The following is a 21,290-nucleotide window of genomic DNA, read 5'->3' as shown; positions in this document are numbered from 1 at the left end:
TTGGAACCTTCTCTATGTGGGTCCAACTTGTCATTGACATGGGTTTATGTGCATGTGATATTCCATGTGATGCTTCCCTTGTTTTGTTTCCTTTTGCATGCATGCATCCATCCCATCCCATTCATCCTTGCCTTTGTATTGTTGTTCTTGTGTTCCATGAGTTGTGATGTGATGATGGTATGTGTGATAAGTGGACTTGTGGAGTAGTGCAATGGTAGTAGGAAGCTATGGGTTTGCTCTAGGTTTATGAAACTTCCCCCCTCTCTTTTATATTAAGCTCCATATTCACTTGTCCCATCCTTGTCTTAAAAATGTCCATGATTTGGTCTATTTTGTGGTGGATGTCAAGATGTGTTTTTGCTGTTTTGGAACTTGGTTTGTGAGGTGCAATTATTCAGAAAACAGATAATGAAAATGCTATTTTGTAATTAATTTAATTGCTCCAAAAATACTGTTTGTATTTGATTTAAATAGGATAATTATTTTCATGACCACGGACATTTTTAGTTTGATTTTTCCCAGCACAGTTAGCATTGTGTCTTTTCTTTTCTGTCTGGGTGTCTTTTATTAGGAAATATAGTCCAGAGGGCCTTTTTCTTTTTCTGGCGCACTAAGTGGGCTCCCTCCCACTTAGCGGCCCATCTCCCCCTCCCTCGCGCATAGGAGCCCAAACCCGCTCCTCCTTCTCCCACCTGACGCCGTTCCCTCCCAGTGCACACCTTTCCGTCAGGCCAAGAGACAGAGTGAGAGAGCGGGCACTGACGCCATTGCACAAACGTCGAGGACCCCCCATATAACATGGCGTCCGTGCCCCCCTCGGCCTAGGGTTCATCTCTATTCCCTCTTGCCGCCGCCACCATCTTCTTTCCCCATCTCTCTTCTCTGTCAGGTAAGGCTTCTGTAGACAGTAGCAGAGAGTTGAAGAGAAGGTGCCCGCGTCTACCCCGCCGTCATCGTCGTATCCGGCGCCGTCCGCCATGTCCGGGAGCTCGGGGTGGTTCCCCGCGATCCATTCCCGACTCTAGGAGCCCCGGGGATCGACCACACGACGGCCTCAAGCTCGTCAAGGGTGCGCCCGCGGTGTTCCTGCTCCTTCCCCTGCTTCGGTTCTGCAGATCCCCGTCGTCGGTCTACTACCCCTCCGGCCGGTCTCCACCTTCAGATCGGAGCCCCCCTTCCTTCCCAAGGTGATACCTAGCACCTCCCCTTCCTTCTTCCCCCCCCTTTGATCGGCCTGGATCTGGCGAAGTGCTCGTGTTTCTCTGTTCGTAGCTCGGTAGCAGGGCGTGGTGCAGTGCGTGTAGATGAGCATGTGGGTGTGTTGCGCAGAGGGGTGCTTCCTCCCCCTCGTGCTAGCAGCGCCGCGCCAGGGAGTTTCCCCCGTTGTTCTCCCTGTCGCATGTTCTCTGTCGAGCAGAGCAGCAGCAGGTTTTCCTCGATGTTGTGGTGTGTGGTGAAGTGAAGTTGATGTCGCGCCTGTGTGTAGTGCATAGCAGGGTATCCCTCCCCGCGTAGCCGTCGAGCAACAGCAGTAGATGGTTCCCTTCGTGCGCAGCAGCAGCAGTAGCTCAACCCAGCGTTCCTGTCACCGACGAGAAGTAGTAGACGCACAGGTGCAGAGTAGATTCAGTTGAGGTGCTAACCTATCTCGGTTTAGCCCTCCCCTCTGCCAGTCTTGCGATTCATAGCGTAGTGGTAGCGTGCTGTTGTGCCTCTTGTGAGGTCGTGGGCTCGATCCTCCCTCGGCACCCCTTTTTGTTTGATTTATTTCCTCGGCACAGTAGAGAGCGCAACAACATAGTTACCTTGTTAAACTGCTCTGTTCTGTCGAGCGAGTAGGCATTAGCAGGGTGGTTTGCACCTGTGGGCAGAACCAGTAGAACAGGGGTTCGAACCTAGAGACTACCCTTTTTCTTTTTTCTGTGTTCTGTTTTTTTTCCTTTGCTGTTTTAGTTTCTTGCAGCCGTGTTCATTATAGCATTGTGGTGTGCTTGCACATGAGAGCCTTATATTTTTTTCCCTTCTCAGACCAGCAAGTGAGTGTGGTAGTTAGCTAGTTATGTGAACCCTTGGTGATGCACTTGTGTGTGTGCATATTTACTTGGTAGTAGTCTTGTGGAGGTTATCCTATACTGGAAGGATTGCAAGCATAACATTTTGTTGTGTGTGATGCACTAGAGTTTCATGTGTAAGTGCATCTTATGAGGGTTATGATGTGTGTATGGTTGCCATGTGATGCAAGCTATGATTAGCATGTGTAGGTATGTGTGTTGATCGAGAGCATGATTTACTTGTGGGTGATGTGGAGTAGATGTGTGTGTGAGAAGCATTCCACCTTTGCAAGCACTACAGGAATCACCTGCTTTGCCGTCTGCCATCACAGACGGCAAAGACAAATACCCGGACGGCAAAGACAGTACCACAGACGGCAAAGATTGTCACGGCCGGCAAATTTTCTACGTCAGCCTACGACGGCATAGGACATTCTTTGCCGTCAGCCCCACCAAAGCGGACGACAAAGGTCTTTGCCGTCAGCTTCCCTGAGGAGCAGTCGGCAAAGAGCTTGAGACGGCAGCCGAGAGGCGTTGCCTCTGTTAGGGGTTAACGGAGGCTCTTTGCCGTCTGCCTGCTGGTCAATCTTTGCCGTCTGCCCTATTGCATATCTTTGCCGTCTGCCGTGTCCTCCCCTCCCCCTCTCTCCCTCCACTCCTGCCCCTCCTCTGTGCCCTCTTCTTTGCCGTCTGCCCCCCAGCAGGCAGACGGAAAAGAGCCTATATGGCCAGCTGCTACTGCCCAGGAAGCACAGCTGGGTGCCATGTGGCACCTTTGCCGTCTGCTGGCTGATGGCAAAGGCCTTTGCCATCAGCCAGCAGACGGCAAAGAGCCCATATTGTCACTGTTTTGTTTATTTTATGTTATTTCACAGCAATAATATATATAATTCATAGCACATATATGATATATAGTTCACAACACATATATGATATACATATAAAGTTCACCAATGTCATTTGTTCATCAATGGGAATCCATATATCGAAAGAAACCAACATATACAAAGTTTCATCCATATATATATACATATAGTTCCACATATATTGTTCATCAACACATTGTTCATCAACACATACAAAGAACCAACACATTGTTCATCAACTCAAATAAAAAAGGAAACTAAAGCACTCCAACGCCAGCTTCCATGCATGTAGTACATCCAATCTGCAAAATGGGAATAAGAAAGTAAGTAGAAGAAGAACAACAACATATATGACAAATAAGCTAAATTGAAGAAGAAAGAGAAGAAACAATAAGAGAACAAGGAGAAGAAAAACAAGAAGGAGGAGGAGGAGGGGAAGGGGAAGGAGAAGGAGAAGGAGGAGGAGAAGGAGGAGGAGAAGAAGAAAAAAGAAGAGAAGAAGGAGAAGAAGGAGGAGAAGAACCAGAGAAGAAGAAGGAGAAGTAGGAGGGCTCCTTCTCCTTCTCCTTCTTCTTCTCCTCCTTCCTTCTCCTTCTTCTCTTCTTCTCCTCCTCCTTCTTCTTCTTCTCCTCCTCCTCCTCCTTCTTCTCCTTCTCCTTCTATTCTTCTTCTCTTCTTCCTCTTCTTCTTCCTTCTCCTTCTTTTTGAGCTAAATATTCCAATTATGTCATTTTAGAGGAAAAGAAGCTAAGTATATAATATTCATGAGCTAACCAAGGTTCTTATGCCATTTTGAGCTTATTACGGTATTTTGGAGCTAAATGGGCTAACAATGTCATTGTTGGGTTAATTAAAGCAAGGATAATATGAAAGAGGAGAAGAAAGAGGAGGAGGAGGAGGAGAAGAAGAAGAAATCAAGAAGAAGGAGGAGGAGGAGAAGGATATAAGGTCCTTGGCCTTCTCCTCCTCCTCCTCCTCCTCCCTTCTCCTCCTCCCTTCTCCTCCTCCTGCTCCTCCTCCTGCTCCTCCTTCTCCTTCTTCTGTTCTTCTTCATCTCTTCTTCTTCTTTCTTTTCATTTTGAGCTTATTATGGTAGAAGAATAAGAAGAAAGAGGAGGAGAAGAAGAAGAACGAGGAGGAAGAGGAGAAGAAGAAGAAATCAAGAAGAAGGAGGAGGAGGAGGAGGAGGAGGAGGAGGAGAAGGCCAGGGGCCTTCTCCTCCTCCTCCTCCACCTCCTCCTCCTTCTTCTCTTCTTCTTCATCTCTTCTTCTTCTTTCTTTTCATTTTGCCTATTTCTTCTCCTCTTCTCCTCTTGTTGGAGCTAAATTACCTAATTATGTCTTTTTTGAGCTAAATATTCCAATTATGTCATTTTAGAGGAAAAGAAGCTAAGTATATAATATTCATGAGCTAACCAAGGTTCTTATGCCATTTTGAGCTTATTATGGTATTTTGGAGCTAAATGGGCTAACTATGTCATTGTTGGGTTAATTAAAGCAAGGATAATATGAAAGAGGAGAAGAAAGAGGAGGAGGAGGAGGAGAAGAAGAAGAAATCAAGAAGAAGGAGGAGGAGGAGAAGGATAGAAGGTCCTTGGCCTTCTCCTCCTCCTCCTCCTCCTTCCTTCTCCTCCTCCCTTCTCCTCCTCCTCCTCCTCCTCCTCCTCCTCCTTCTCCTTCTTCTCTTCTTCTTCATCTCTTCTTCTTCTTTCTTTTCATTTTCAGCTTATTATGGTAGAAGAAGAAGAAGAAAGAGGAGGAGAAGAAGAAGAACGAGGAGGAAGAGGAGAAGAATAAGAAATCAAGAAGAAGGAGGAGGAGGAGGACGAGGAGGAGGAGGAGGAGGAGGAGGAGGAGGAGGAGAAGGCCAGGCCTCCTCCTCCTCCTCCTCCTTCTTCTCTTCTTCTTCATCTCTTCTTCTTCTTTCTTTTCATTTTGCCTATTTCTTCTCCTCTTCTCCTCTTGTTGGAGCTAAATTACCTAATTATGTCTTTTTTGAGCTAAATATTCCAATTATGTCATTTTAGAGGAAAAGAAGCTAAGTATATAATATTCATGAGCTAACCAAGGTTCTTATGCCATTTTGAGCTTATTACGGTATTTTGGAGCTAAATGTGCTAACTATGTCATTGTTGGGTTAATTAAAGCAAGGATAATATATAAGAGGAGAAGAAAGAGGAGGAGGAGGAGGAGAAGAAGAAGAAATCAAGAAAAAGGAGGAGGAGGAGAAGGATAGAAGGTCCTTGGCCTTCTCCTCCTCCTCCTCCTCCTCCCTTCTCCTCCTCCCTTCTCCTCCTCCTCCTCCTCCTCCTCCTCCTCCTTCTCCTTCTTCTCTTCTTCTTCATCTCTTCTTCTTCTTTCTTTTCATTTTCAGCTTATTATGGTAGAAGAAGAAGAAGAAAGAGGAGGAGAAGAAGAAGAACGAGGAGGAAGAGGACAAGAAGAAGAAATCAAGAAGAAGGAGGAGGAGGAGGACGAGGAGGAGGAGGAGGAGGAGGAGGAGGAGGAGGAGAAGGCCAGGCCTCCTCCTCCTCCTCCTCCTTCTTCTCTTCTTCTTCATCTCTTCTTCTTCTTTCTTTTCATTTTGCCTATTTCTTCTCCTCTTCTCCTCTTGTTGGAGCTAAATTACCTAATTATGTCTTTTTTGAGCTAAATATTCCAATTATGTCATTTTAGAGGAAAAGAAGCTAAGTATATAATATTCATGAGCTAACCAAGGTTCTTATGCCATTTTGAGCTTATTACGGTATTTTGGAGCTAAATGTGCTAACTATGTCATTGTTGGGTTAATTAAAGCAAGGATAATATATAAGAGGAGAAGAAAGAGGAGGAGGAGGAGGAGAAGAAGAAGAAATCAAGAAGAAGGAGGAGGAGGAGAAGGAGGAGAAGGTCCTTGGCCTTCTCCTCCTCCTCCTCCTCCTCCTCCTCCTCCTCCCTTCTCCTCCTCCCTTCTCCTCCTCCTCCTCCTCCTCCTCCGCCTCCTCCTCCTTCTCCTTCTTCTCTTCTTCTTCATCTCTTCTTATTCTTTCTTTTCATTTTGAGCTTATTATGGTAGAAGAAGAAGAAGAAAGAGTAGGAGAAGAAGAAGAACGAGGAGGAAGATGAGAAGAAGAAGAAATCAAGAAGAAGGAGGAGGAGGAGGAGGAGGAGAAGGCCAGGGGCCTTCTCCTCCTCCTCCTCCTCCTCCTCCTCCTTCTTCTCTTCTTCTTCATCTCTTCTTCTTCTTTCTTTTCATTTTGCCTATTTCTTCTCCTCTTCTCCTCTTGTTGGAGCTAAATTACCTAATTATGTCTTTTTTGAGCTAAATATTCCAATTGTTTCATTTTAGAGGAAAAGAAGCTAAGTATATAATATTCATGAGCTAACCAAGGTTCTTATGCCATTTTGAGCTTATTACGGTATTTTGGAGCTAAATGGGCTAACTATGTCATTGTTGGGTTAATTAAAGCAAGGATAATATGAAAGAGGAGAAGAAAGAGGAGGAGGAGGAGGAGAAGAAGAAGAAATCAAGAAGAAGGAGGAGGAGGAGGAGAAGGAGCAGGAGGAGAAGGATAGAAGGTCCTTGGCCTTCTCCTCCTCCTCCTCCTCCTCCTCCTTCTCCTTTTCTCTTCTTCTTCATCTCTTCTTCTTCTTTCTTTTCATTTTGAGCTTATTATGGTAGAAGAAGAAGAAGAAAGAGGAGGATAAGAAGAAGAACGAGGAGGAAGAGGAGAAGAAGAACAAATCAAGAAGGAGGAGGAGGAGGAGGAGGAGGAGAAGGCCAGGGGCCTTCTCCTCCTCCTCCTCCTTCTTCTCTTCTTCTTCATCTCTTCTTATTCTTTCTTTTCATTTTGCCTATTTCTTCTCCTCTTCTCCTCTTGTTGGAGCTAAATTACCTAATTATGTCTTTTTTGAGCTAAATCATCTTGATCTTGTGATCGTCACGCACCTCGGCAACATCCAACTCCAATATCATCTTCTCCTCATCAAGGCTTTTACGGACCTTCGACAACTTATATATAAGCTAATAATAGATCTTTTGCGTCTTTCGATATGCGAAGAGAAGTAAGAAGGTTTACTATTGGGATAACGAAGATATGACCATATTTCTGATCAATTCAACAGACAAGATCGGATAGTAGAATAGAGAGAAGGATCTTCTACTTTCTGAAAATGATAGAGAGTCAGGAGAGGGTCTATGTTAATAGTGCTCTTTAGATAGGGAGAGGAAAGACGTAACTAGACCGTGAAAATAATATAATCTTTTACCGCTACATCCGTTGGAGAAGAAAACTCAGCAAAGGATATTCCTATCCTTTCTCTAGTTGAAGACTAATGTGGATATTCCCTAACATGCTTGACTTCGAGTTCTTGGAGTGACAACTTTCTTTGTACACAAGGGTCCCTTACTTTATTACTTTTCCACTTCATTGATCTGAAAGAAGTGACAGAAGAAAGCTACATGCATATACCCCTGCCCTGGGGGAACAAGTGCCACCTCAACAGTTATATTCTAAATCGTTAAGCCTTGCAACCCTTTCTTTTGTATCAGACCTTTCCCGATTTCCTTACTTTCCTTGCCACCTCAAGAGCTATGAACACACACGTACTTGGTTGACTTGACGTCCCGTCTCACAACCGTGTAAGATCTAATAAACAAACAACTTGCTTGCCCAATCCCTATTGAGAGGATTTCTTGAGCTTGAACTTCCTTTTGTAGCTCCGCACAAAAGGACTTCTTTTCATCCGCAATGAAGCTTATACCACCACTTGGTGAGTAAGGCCTGATTTCATCCCGTCCATAGCACTTCACTTGGTGAGTAAGCTTATACCACCACTTGGTGAGTAAGATTATACCACCACTTGGTGAGTAAGGCCTACAAGGAGGGATATTGTGATAATAGTGACCTCCGGGCTACCATGTCAATTGTAAAAAGTAGTTGATTCGTGTCTTGTAGGAGCAATAATAGTGAAATGAGGACGTAAGCCCCCTAGGTCTTCCTCTTCCTTCTAAACTAATTGCTTTCGCTTGACTCTTCCAGGAGAAAAGTATAATAAGTGGTTGAAGGAAAGCGAAAAGGAATGGCTTTTTGATGTACCAGATCCGTGATCTAGACATCAAGCAAAAATGTACATACAATCAAGGAGAGCAGTTATTTGTAGTGACTGGTGTATTGGTTAGAGATGAAAGGAGAGACTGGTGTATTCGATTTAGTTGAATTTCTTGACTCCGCGGTGCTGGTTATCGAGTTTATGGCGCCGCCGACCATCCAAAAAGTCAAAGATGGCGCCGGCATTTACTTATTATGGTCTCTTCTAATAGTGGTCCCTTGGTATTAAGGTTGTAAAATCCTCATAGGAACGTCGATTGTTATACCTTGTTTTTGTAATGGTCTATCTTATTTAAAAAGCCGAAAGATAAAAAAGCTCTTGGAACCGAAGGTATGTCTGGGCATTCTGGGCAGGTCGCAAGAAGCCGCTTTTAGAAGGTTTGGAGCAACCGCAATTTTTCACCATATTACCCGCTTCCAATTTTTCACCATGCCACCGTGTGACCGCTTTCGCGAGCTCTGCCTTCTCCGGTTTGGCCCCCCATCCGTGGCAGCCGACTGGCAGCCCTCGGCCGCTTACCGTTTACCTCAACGGTCCAGGACTACGCCGACCGATTCCAAGCCCTGGCATGCCACGCGCCAGGCATATCCGGGACTTCGACGCCCTCACGATGACATTCTGGCGGCTGGGACGCCAAATTGGCCTTGGCCTCCTCCTCCTCCTCTTTATGTCTTTTTTGAGCTAAATTACCTAATTATGTCTTTTTTGAGCTAAATTACCTGATTATGTCTTCTTGGAGCTAAATTGGCTAATTATCTCATTTTAGAGGAAAACAAGCTAAGTTTGGAGGAGGAACTTACCGTAGTGGTCATCAAGGAGGAGAAACACCAAGGTTGCTCGCGCCGGCTTCGTTTGGAGACGGTTGCCCTGGAGAAGGGTCGTGCGATGTCGCTCGGGAGTTATTCTGCAGAAAAGATATTTTGCAATGTCTCAGTTAGCATGATGACACTCAATTATTAATACTAGTTTATAATGAAACTCACCGTGCCAATCGAAGAGAAGACGGGCATCGGCGGAGGGACTTGACCGCTCTTCTCGCACAGACCCTGAAGAGTGGGTCGTATTAGTTAGTATTGAAACAGACATTACACACATGATTTGGCTAATGTGAAAAAAAACATACCACAAAAAGCTCGTACAGGGCCCGTTGACCCGCCTCATTCCGGGCCCTCTCCTCCTGAAGCAATCGTGCCGTGCTCTGGTCCCTCTCATCAAGAGCAGCCTGGCTTGCCAATCTCTCTTTCTCAAGAGCAGCCTGGTTTGCCGCTCTCTCTTTCTGAAGAGCAGCCTGAAAAACCATTCCTCGTTACCACAGTAATGATCTATGGTGACACACATAATGAAATGGATGAAAGTGTTCTTAGTCCGTACAACTAACCTCGATGGCAAGTTCGACTGGCCGTGGACGACGCGTTATCTCAGGACAGTTGCTCGACTGGCGCGCCTTGATCTCCGGAAGAGTGAGTGGACAACGTATTATCCCATCTCCAATGGCTATCGAGCCATGGGGCCTCCCGCCACCAGATATCATCACCAGCTCTGGATCCAAAGGTTCCTGGCTAGGGTTAAAGTCATCCCCTTTCGTAGCCTTCCCCGCGTCCCTGTATGCCACGAGCTTCTGGTGGGATGATATGTTGGTGAAGTTACTGGGATCATCCAGGTCAGACTCAGAGAATGCCTTCGCCTTCTTGTACGAGGCAGTATGGGCCATGCCAGCCACGAGCTTCTGGTGGGATGATATGTTGGTGAAGTTACTGGGATCATCCAGGTCAGACTCAGAGAATGCTTTCGCCTTCTTGTACGAGGCAGTATGGGCCATGCCATAAACGTCGTACAAGTGTGGCATCTTAGTCTTATTGTGATGCGCCTAAAAGAGAGGAACAAAATATTAGCATAAGAATGAATTGCATGAATCATGAAGCAAATCACATACCCAGTTTCGTCCAAACTGAAGTAAGTTGGCGCTGCCTTGATGGTGTGTCACACCAACCATTTGGCTACGCCGATCCTTCGCATTATCGTGGACGGCTCGCCAGCTGCCTGTGCACCACTCATCAACCAACGCCTCCCAACAATCCATCTTATCCGCACACCATCTCGGGGGCACCTGTAAGTTATTAGAAAGAATTTTCAGCGCTACGCCTATGAATGAAATCAAGAAAACTACGTAGAAGGACTTAAGAATAGGTAATTACCTTCATGTATTGCTCCTTCTTCAGAAACTTTCCGCGGCAATCCTTCTTCTCCTTCTTAATACCACGCGTGGCGTAGTAATCTCGAATAGCCTGCGGCCGAGCCTCGTGGCGCAAGTTCTGTAGTAACCGCCTACACTCGACCTCGAGAACCCTGGCTGCCGCCTCCTCATATCCATCCTCACACCTATAGAAGGTCTGCAATCAAACGTGAAAACACCGATTAGTACAATAATGAGGTATATGCTTAATTTTAGATTCTGTAAAAGGATAATTTACCCAAAAGCTCCTGATCACCATCTCGGCCCTCGTGTGGCACAAGACACCATCTATAATCTCCTCCGGCGGGGCCTGCGCAGCCTAGTAGTGCTCCCAGGTAAATCCTAGTGTAGGAACCTGACCCTCACCAGGCAAGGTGACAAACCCCGGGAAATTTGTCCGGCAAAGCACACCAAGGACGGAGTTCGGCCTGCGGACTCCAAGAGGGTGTACCCATCCCCTGCAGTATGATAAGGTCAGCGCATTAGATATTTGAACAAACTTGAAGGCAAAAGCTAAAAAAAGGGTAAATGTACTTACCTATCTCCTTCAGGTTTTATCACCGGCCTGTGCTCGCGGGTAGCCGGGGCGACCGGGAGACGTGTACTACCACGCTTGTACACGGTAGCCGGGGCCCCGTCCACCTGCACATCGCCCTCGCTATCCGTAAGCTCATCCCCGCCATCCCCGCACCCTGAGCCACCCGGACCCTCGGTCCAATCCGGCTACTCGGTACGATCCGGCCAAGGCTCCCATCTGGACCTCTCCACGTCGGGTGAAGCCTCCGGAACTGTAGTCTCCCCCGACACCTCCTGGGCCGAATGCACCTCGACCCGAGGCTGCTCCTGGACCGGAATCTCATGGGACGAATGCCCGTGAACACCAGGCTCCTGGACCGGAGTCCCCGTAGCCTCCTTCGCAAACGGGTCGACCATACTAGTCCTATGCTCGGGTGAATGAGCTGGTGGTGGTGGCGAGGACGGCTCAACAGTCCTCCTGGATCTTCCGCGGCCACCACCTCTCCGTGTACCCTTCCCCTTCTTCCCTACCCGACCAGCACCTCTACCAGCGGGCAATGCCGCCGACGAAGAAGAACCCCCGGCTGGTGTCGAAAGACTGTCTGCCAAGGCTCTACGGAGAGATAGGGGTGGAAGGGAAGTACCACCCCTCGTGCGGGGCGCCTGGGAAGAACCCGTCGAGCGCTCTGGACCCGCGCCCACCATCTTTCAACACCTGCCATGATAAAGATTAAAATAAATTAGTACAACATAAAAAAATTGGATGACTGACATGAATAATAATATGTACATGAATAATAAATATTAAAATATATAGATATTATCTTCTGTTGCCCAGCTCTCCAAGGATCCGGAACCCTAGCCTCCGACGCACCTAACCCTAGCCGCGACGGCGCCATCTCACCGGCGCGTCCGCTCCAGCCCTCGCTCCCCTCCTCCCTGCCCTTACAACCTACGCCGGAGGCCCGGTAGGAACCCTAGTCCTACCAATTTGGTATCCAGAGATTCCAGGCTGATCATGTCGCTCCCTCCACCACCGCCGCCGCTCAACACCACCACCGCCCCACTGCCACAAACCACCACCACCGCCCCGCTGGGACCCAACCCCCGCCGCCGAGCGTCACCCCACTACCTACGGGCCGCCGTCGCTGCCGTGGGCCACCCCGGCCTTCCAGCCACTCCACGGAGGGGCGCCGCCACTTCCGTCGCAGCTGCTGCTGCAGCACTACCACGCCGCGGGCACTCCCTGGCCGGTGTGGCCGGCCACCACCGCGCCGCTGGGGGGGCTGCCCCAACAGTCGCTACCGGCCACCACGGCGCAGGCGTCGGGGGTCGGGGTAGGGGGTCGGGGGTCGAGGGTGAGTGTTGTCGGGGGTCGAGGGTGAGTGTTGTCGGGGGTCGGGGGTCGGGGGTCGAGGTTACCTATAAAACTTTCCAGGTTACCTATACTACTTTATAAAACTTTCCAGGTTCCATAAAAAAATATTTCATGCCGGGGTGTCGTCGAGATGTCGTGTCGGGGCGTCGTGTCGGGCTTTCGGGGCATCGTGTCGGGTGTCAGGGGTGTCGTCGAGATGTCGTGTCGGGGCGTCGTGTCGGGGTTTCGGGGCATCGTGTCGGGTGTCAAGGGTGTCATCGAGATGTCGTGTCGGGGCGTCGTGTCGTGGTTTCGGGGCATCGTGACGGGTGTCAGGGGTGTCGTCGAGATGTCGTGTCGGTGCGACAACTACTATTGCGAGCTGTTGTAATATCCTCAATGTTGTGGCTAGTGCAAGCATAGGCGGTGACCGGAGGGCTCTACACGGTCAACTACAAACCTAACAACTAACCTAACACACAGTAGGTAATTAACAACTAACCTAACAACTAACCTAGCTCGAGGGGTAATACCACTAACAACTAACCTAATTACCACTAACTACTAACAAGTAACCTAACTAACCTAATTACCAGTACGTAACCACTAACAACTAACCTAACTAACCTAACTAACAATAGGTAATTAACAACTAACCTAACTAACCTAATTAATGAATTAAACGAAAAAAGGAAAACAGGACTCACAGAGGAGGAGGAGGGCCGCAGGAGGGGGGGGGGGCGCAGGGCGGCGGTGGGGTGTGTAGGTGGGGAGGTGGGGGGGGAGACGGCGGCGGTGCGGCGGCGGCGGCGGTGGGGCGGCGGCGGCGCTAGGGGCACTGGGGGCGCAGGGCGCAGGGGCACAGGAAGGCCCGCAGGGGGGGTCGCAGGGCGGTGGTGGGGAGGTGGGGGGGGGGTAGGCGGCGGCGGTGGGGCGGCGGCGGCGCTGGGCGTGCGTGGGAGAGAGAGAGAGCACGTGGGAGAGAGAGAGAGTGCGTGGGAGAGAGGAGAGAGGTAGGCGCGCGGCGCCGTTAACTTTTCGGGGGTCCATCCCTTTGCCGTCTGCCACTGATCCCCTTTGCCGTCCGCCACGGACGGCAAAGCTACTCAGGCGGATGGCAAAGGGGTGGGTGGCGCCGGGGTGGGATGGGGAGAGAGGAGGGGTGGGGTGGGACAACTTTGCCGTCGGCCATCCCTACCTTTGCCGTCTGTCAGCAGACGGCAAAGAGGTGGCTGATGGCAAATATATATTTTGCCATCAGCCTCCTCTTTACCGTCTGTTTTTTGCCAACGCACGGTAAAGAGGTTCTTCGCCGTCTGCTGGCTGACGGCAAAGATTTGGCGGACGGCAAATATAGGAATTCCAGTAGTGAAGCAAGCTTTGCACCTTCACATGACCATATGTGAGAGGGCATGGTGTTTTGTTTGTGTGGATAGCTTGGTAGAAGTGGTTGTGAGTTGATGTGCATGACACAAACATGGGGTTCAAACCCCCATGTCACTTTGTCATTGTGTACATGAGCTCAACCATGTAGTAGTTGATATAGTGAAACTACATGAAATGATGCACTATTCACTAGGCATGATTAGGAGTAGTTTCCTCTTCCTTAATTTGTGGTCACTTGTTCCAAGTAAGTGCCCACATATTATATATGATTTTGGGGTAGAAAGATCCTAGGAATCCAATGGTGAAATCATTTTTGACATTGGAACATTTTCTGGAAAAGTCATATTTGCATTTTCTTCTAAGTTTAGAGCTTGGTTCCATGCATGGTGATGTGCTCTTGTATTTGATTCTTGGTTGTGGTAGTATAGGGTGACCACCTCTACCACATGTGGGTTTCAAGTCATGATTTGGAATCCATGTGTGCAAGTTGTGCCCATCCAAAGTAGACTTGTGGCTGAAATTCCAGCTTAGTGAAAATCTGGAATTTTCACGAAGTCTGAGAATCTGGAATTATTTTCTTCTCCTGTAGATGAGGTTGTGCTGGTCATTGTGTTGTGATATAGACTTAGTTTAGTGCTAGGAATTTGGACCTGATATGTTTGTGAAGCTCCCTTTCAAATTTCATCCCATTTGGAGTCCTGTAGTTATGTTTTGGCTGCTGTCAAAAAGCTTGAGAACAAAGACAGAAAGTCAGGTGCAGGAATTTTCACTAAGTCCCTGAGATCTGATGGTTTTGGGAAAGTTTGCATCCTTGTATCTTCCTGTGTTTAATTCCTTTTTGTGTGATTCTTGCTTGTGCTGGTAGTATTCTTGGCTAGATACAGCCACATATATTATTTGTCATATTTGGAGGGCTGTAGCTATGTTGCATGTAGCTCACAAAGTGCTAAGATGCAGATTATGGAAGATCATGTAGTTTTGTCGTTTTGATGATTGTGGGTGCTTAGTTGATGTTGTGTTGTTCTTTCTTGCTCCAATCCATTCATGTTGGGTTGTTATATGTCTTGGCAACCTGGAAATACCAGATTTGTGCCAATTGAGTGTGTGGTGATGATTTTGATACGTAGGGCTTCATATCTTGTTTCGTTGATTCCCGTTGATCCGTAGCTCCGATTGTATTGTTCTTTATATGGTTTTGCATCGTTTTCACGAGTCGCATCTGATCATGTCATTCTCATGCATGTAAAAATAGCTTAGGGTACAGTTCTGTCCAGGAACTTGTAGTAGCTTCTTTTGCTTGTGCTAGTGATAGAAATAGTGATGCATGCTCATTTTTCATCTCATGCATCATGTGCTTGTTGCATCTTGAGGTGCTGTTGTTCATTGGATGTTATTATTATGATGGGTAGCACCGGGATCGGAGAACGAGTACGTGGATTCGGGAGAGTACGTGCAGGACGAACAAGAACCATTCCAAGCTGAGGATATCACAGGCAAGATGATATGACCTTGATTCCATCTCTAGACTTGTTATGCTAGTTTGCGTTTCCATGTCATATTGCTCGCTGCCTACCACTGAATTAAATTCCCTCTTGATATGCCATGAACCCATACACTGATCCCTTCCTAGCAAAACTTGAATGGCTAAGTAGGATTTGCTCAGCTACTAATGTTAGCGTTGCTAGATGCAGGTGCTTTGACTCATGTGATAACATGAGCTTGATATCATTATCTTAAATTATTTTATTTAATTAATGCACCTATATACTTGGTAAATGACGGAAGGCCTAGCCTTTTGCCGGGTGCTTTGTTCCATTATTTCCGCCTTAGTTACCGGCTACCGGTGTTTGATTCCATATTGATCGCTCCTAACACGTTCGGGTTGTTATGGGGCCCCCTCGATAAATCGCATAGTGTTAAGACTTGTCCGGCAGGACCCAACATTGGTTTTATTGCTAATCACTTAATAACCTGCATAGGGAATAGCTACCCCGAGGAATCTAATCAACAACCGGTCCAGTGCTCCTCATGAGTGTTGGTCCAACCACGTAGCAGTCGGCAAGACCACCCCAAGGAAACTTGAGGTTTGGTCCTTGTCCACTTTGCATAGACGGTGTTGTCCTGAGACTGAGATACACGGCTCTTATCGGGTCGTCGACACACCGGGAGGTCCTGCTAGCCTTGTCTTACCTTAGCGATATATCTTGCGTATAGGAATCCCCGTGAAGCTTTGGTTTTCCCGAGAGTTGAGGTTTTCCTCTAAGGAATCCGACGAGATCACGAGATTCGTGATAGAGGATGACTTTGCGGCCTGTGTACATTTGTGATGGACTAGTTGGAGCACGCCTACAGGGTTTAATCTTTTGGAAAGCCGTGCCCGCGGTTATGTGGCAACTTGGTATATTTTGTTAACATCCGATATTAGATAACTTAAACAAAAGCTAATAAAATTGCCAACTGTGTGCGTAACCGTGACTGTCCCCGTCGAAGATCTCTCTTCGATCGGGAACACGGTGGGGTTATGAATGACGTAGGTAGGTGTTCAGGATCACTTAGTGATCAAGTATTCTCGACCGCTAGTATAGTCCACCTTCATAAATGTTCTACGTAAGTTAGCCACCAAATCAAGCATAGGATGCTGCAACCTTAAACACTTCACCTTATTCTACCTAATAACTTGACTAGTTCCGGCACTAAGATGTTAGATTGCTGAGTCCCCGTGGCTCACGGATTCCTCCAAAATCCCAACAGGTTCAGGTACCCCAGAGACAGATGATCCCGACGGCTCCCAGCCGGCATGGCAGTACGATGAGGAGACAGGCCGCGTGTACGTGAACTATCCAGAAGATTGAGGCGTGGTCGTGATCGTGGGCCTGCAGGCAGGGTAGCATAGCCCTTTCTATGTTTTGTAGTCCGTAACGGAACTACCTTGGTTGTATGTGTGATGTACTCTGAGATATTTATGAGAAGGCAATTGAATCCCTGATTGTCTATCTTTATTATTATGTATGTGTTGTGTTACCTGTTTGCGAGACGCTTAGATGCGCTCCTTTCCAATTCGGGGGCCTCGATCCCCAGATCGGAAAGGACCGCATCTTGGTCGTTACACCAACAAAGGCTACTTTAAGAGTCTTGCTCCAAAAAAGGGCCACAGAGTCAATGCGAAAGAAGTTACTAAAGCCCGTAAGTAAAAGTTGATGAATGGAAAGTAAATTATATGCGAGGGTCTCAACAAGTATAACCTTTTCAATGGTAAGTTCCGGAGAAATTACCACCTTGCTGAGACCCAATACCTTTGAAATCGCATCATCACCAAAGGAGACTTGGGTGGCAATGGATGGATCGGGATGAACGTCCACCACCATGTCCGTGCTTCCGGTCCTATGATTTATTGCTCCACTATCAAGCAACCAGGACACCTCGTCGGAAGCAAACTCTTGCATAAGGTCAATGCTTGGATTTAGGTACCCATTCTTTAGCGAGTCATTTTAGGTTAGTAACAAGGGTCTAAGGAACACAAATATACCATTCAATGTGCTAATCATAAGAACCAACAAACTTAGAAAAAACATTCCCATCACTGGCACGACACAAAACATAGGAGGGGTTAAAGTCGTCGGTTGTGTTGGGTAGAGGGTTTTGCCCTTCTTGGCATTACCACCCTTATCTTGGTCCTTTTTCTTCTCATGAGTACCCTCCCCAGATTTAACAAAGGTTTTCATAAGTTGGGGAGGTTGCTTGGTCTTCCTCTTCTTGTTCTTCCTGGACTTGGGTGCAAACCCAACTCCTTCCTTTGCAACCACTTCCTTTTGACTACTCAAAAGGTCATTAAGATTCTTTTCACCTTCGATGCATGTCACAAGACCTTTCTCAAGGTGCTCTTTTAATTTGGTGTTCTCTTCCACAAGGTGAGCATGCTCACAACAATAGTTAGTAGCATGGACATTATCAATTAAGACAAATGGAGAACAAGTGGCTATTTCCTTAGTGAGTTTTACTTGGAGTTGAGCATGAGACTCTTTTAAAGAGGCATGAACATTCTTCAAGGCCTTGTGAGCCTTCTCAAGTGTTGCAAGCTCTTCCTTGAGTCTAACATGGTCAAGCCCAAGTGCAACCTTTTCGTATTGAAGCACACGAGTAAGAACAAGAGCATGATCATGGTATTTCTTTAATTTATCAAGGTCATCATTGTGTGACTCCTCAAGAGTCAAACGAAGTCCTTTCTCTTCTTCAAGAGAAATATAAAGATCCACAATCTCATCGACATAGTCACGACTATGACCTTGTAATGTGGAGATAGTTTCTTCATGAGATTCAATGAGGTCATTAGCCTCTCCAAGTTGTTCCAAGAGAAAAACAAAATGATTCTTGGATTTACCCTTGAGTGTTCTCATGAATTTACCATAGGAGTTTTCCTCCTCCTCTACCTCTTCCTTTTCATCACCACTAACATAAGTAGTGGAAATGGTAGCATTGAGGTTGGAAATTTTAATGTTGGATGTTACCTTGTTGGATTCCTTGGCCATAAGGCACTTGGAAATGCACTTCTCGTTGGCCATCCTCATCACTTCACCACTTGCATCATCATCGTCATCCTCATTGGTGAGGTACTCGTCTTGAACCACCAACAACTTTTGAGGCTTGTTCTTGAAGAAGTTGTTCTTGTTGGGGATGGGCTTGGCTCTATCTTTCCGAATAAGTTTTACACCATTGTCTTACCTCTTCTCATAAGGACAATCAGCCACAAAGTGGCTCACATTGCCATAGTTGTAGCAAGTCCTCACATGTTGCTTGCCTTTGGGCCCATTTGAGTTGTTCTTGGAGAAATTTGGCTATGAGTTTCTCTTGTTGTTCCAAAACTATCTTGATGCAAGATCCATATGCTCCTGATAAGCATACTTGGTGTCTTCGAGGCACAATTTCTCTTCTTCTTCCTCATGTTCCTCCAATTCAGCCTTGGCCTTCAAGGCAAGGTTGGGAGAGTATTTTCATGACCGTTGACACGAGCAAGAGCATTGTCATCGGTTTTGTTCAATATGTTCATGGCAATAAACTCATCGAACACATCACTTGAAGACAAGGAGTGAAAGTCTGGCCTCTGACGGATGAGGGAGGACATGGATTTGTTGAAGGGCATAATAGCCTTGAGAAACTTACGCTTGATCCAATTTTCATCCACACCCTTACTCCCATGATCTTGAAGAGCGACAACAAGAGTCGTCACCCTTCAGTATAGCTCACGAGCATCTTCATCCTCAATCACAACAAATTCACCGGCCTCATCAAGTATCACTTCATAATTTGACCGTTGAATACTAGAATTTTCCTTGTACATGGAAATGATGTGCTTCCAACAATCTTTGGCACGAGTTAAGGGACACAAATGAGCAAGATCTTCAACGGGAACAACCGCTTGAAGGATGAACGCGGCTGAATGATATAGGTGATTGTCAACCTCTTATCTTAGAGTGAGGTTTCTTGGATCACGAGGGCAGTAGCCTTGCTTGATGATTCTCCAAAGTTGTGCCGAGCTGTGATTCAAATGATACTTTATATGAAAAACCCAGTTAGCAAAATCATTCTTAACAAGCTTTGGTGGAGGACCGAGATTAATAATATGAGGTGGGTGGATCGGTCCTCCATAGACCATGGGAGGAGGAACCGAGGCAAATGTATTTGGCCCACTCGTTCCTTGAGGCGATTTATCTTCTCACTACTAGCATTTTCCTTTTAGGAATTGTCCCCCATATCCGAAGTTGTGGGATTAGCCACCAATAATGGGTCGGTAGACAGTTTGTAAATATCAAGGAAATCTTTAAGCATGTTCTTGACTTCGATAATGACTCAGGATTTAAATGTGGACAAGACCTCATTTAACTCCTCTCCGGTGACCAAGTTCGCATCAGCTCCCTCGGGCACCTCCTCAACCCGCTCCTTGTCGCTAGACATACTCTTTGGGTGGTGAAACCCTTAATAAAGAGACGAGGCTGTGATACCAATTGAAATGATCAATATGGTTGACTAGAGGGGGGGGGGGTGAATAGGCAACTAACAAATTCTAAACTTTTCTTCAAACAAATTAGTTTTAGCAATAAATAGGTTGACTAGATATGCAACTAAGTGAGCAATCTATATGATGCTAACAACAATAATAATAAGCAAGAAGTAAATACAAGTAAAGGTAAGAAATAACCACAAGTGGAACCGATGAAGATGAGGATGTGTTTCCAAAGTTCCTTCTACGTCTCCGTTGGAGTGGTGTGGAGGCACAATGCTCCCCAAGATGCCACTAAGGCCACCGTATTATCCTCATGCCCTCACACAATGCGAGGTTCCGTGATTCCACTAAGTGGTGCCCTTGAAGGCGGCGACTGAACCTTTAAAAATAAGGTTGGGGCAATCTCCACAACTTAATTGGAGGCTCCCAATATGGCTTCAAGGTGACCTCAACCATCTAGGGCGCTCAAACACCCAAGAGTAACAAGATCCGCAAGGGATTAGTGTAAGTGTAGATCTAGGCCCTCTCAAGCAAACCCTAGAATATCAAAAAGTTCTGTTGGATAGAGAGAGATCGGGCTAAAATGGAGCTTGGAGCAACAATGGAGCTTTGGGGGAAAAGGCGAGTCTCCATGGGGAAGAACACCCACTTATATAGTGGAGGAACAAAGTGACCGTAAAATTGTGCAGGAGCGGTAGTACCGCTCAGAGGATTGATACTTCTGCTTGCACATAAGAAACAGGTCGGGCAACAAAACAAACAGGAGAAGAGCAGCGGAAGTTCCGCTGGAGCGGTACTACCGCTCAGCTTAGATAGAGAAGAAACATATTAGAAGCACCGCTCAGACGGTACTTCCTCTTAGAAACAATTGCTAAATAGAATCGAAATATCGGGAAAGTTAAGCGGAAGTTGGGAGCGGCAGTAACGCGCAAGCGGTACTACCGCCCGACCCCGAGCGGTACTTCCTCTCACCAAACAATTGCTAAATAGAACCAAAATATCGAGAAAGTTAAGCGGAAGTAGAGAAGGAAGTTGAAAGCACATTTTCTCCCTAGGGTGGTTTTGATAATTGATCACAACATGTGCATCATTGGACTAATAAGTTATCCAACTATATTTCAGAAAAGTTCAAAAGATGCTATGGATAAAGGCTTATGTGGAGCTGCCCCTTGGTGCAAGAAAGGAATAATATTGGCTCAAGCTTCAAGCTAGAAGACTCTTCATTTTATATTTGTGACAACTCACTTTTGAGTCCATAGGAAAGCCAATACTATTAAAAGGGGGTGAGGTAGTAAAATGAACTGATTGCTCAAAATGCTCAAAGTTAGACATCAAAATACTCGTTCATTTTCCCCACATATCCACTCTATCAAATTCGATATACACAAATTCGGTGTCACCAACTTCCACTTTTCACACCGACCAAGTTTGACCTAAGACAGAAACCCTAACCATTCCCACACAATCCGTGCAACCGAATCCATGTCGGTGCTAACGAATTTGGGTGACCAACTTTCGCTTGCCTCGGTACACAAAATCAGAATTTCTGAGTTTGATTATCGGTGCCACCGAGTTTGGCCATCTGAACGTTAGCTACCTTTTCGGTGCCACCGAGTTTCATATATCGGTCTCACCAAGATTCAAAAGTTTCTACCTTTGTGCTAATCGGTACCACCGATTTTTTTACTTCGGTGTCACCGAGTTTGCCACTTTGTGTGTAACGGTTGGATTTTGTGTGCTGCCTATATATACCCCTTCACCCGCCTCTCATTCGTGGGAGAAGCACTCAGAA

Source organism: Hordeum vulgare, chromosome 2H, assembly GCF_904849725.1.
Source record: "Hordeum vulgare subsp. vulgare chromosome 2H, MorexV3_pseudomolecules_assembly, whole genome shotgun sequence".
In the NCBI taxonomy this organism is placed as follows: domain Eukaryota; kingdom Viridiplantae; phylum Streptophyta; class Magnoliopsida; order Poales; family Poaceae; genus Hordeum; species Hordeum vulgare.
This window is presented reverse-complemented; position numbering follows the sequence as displayed.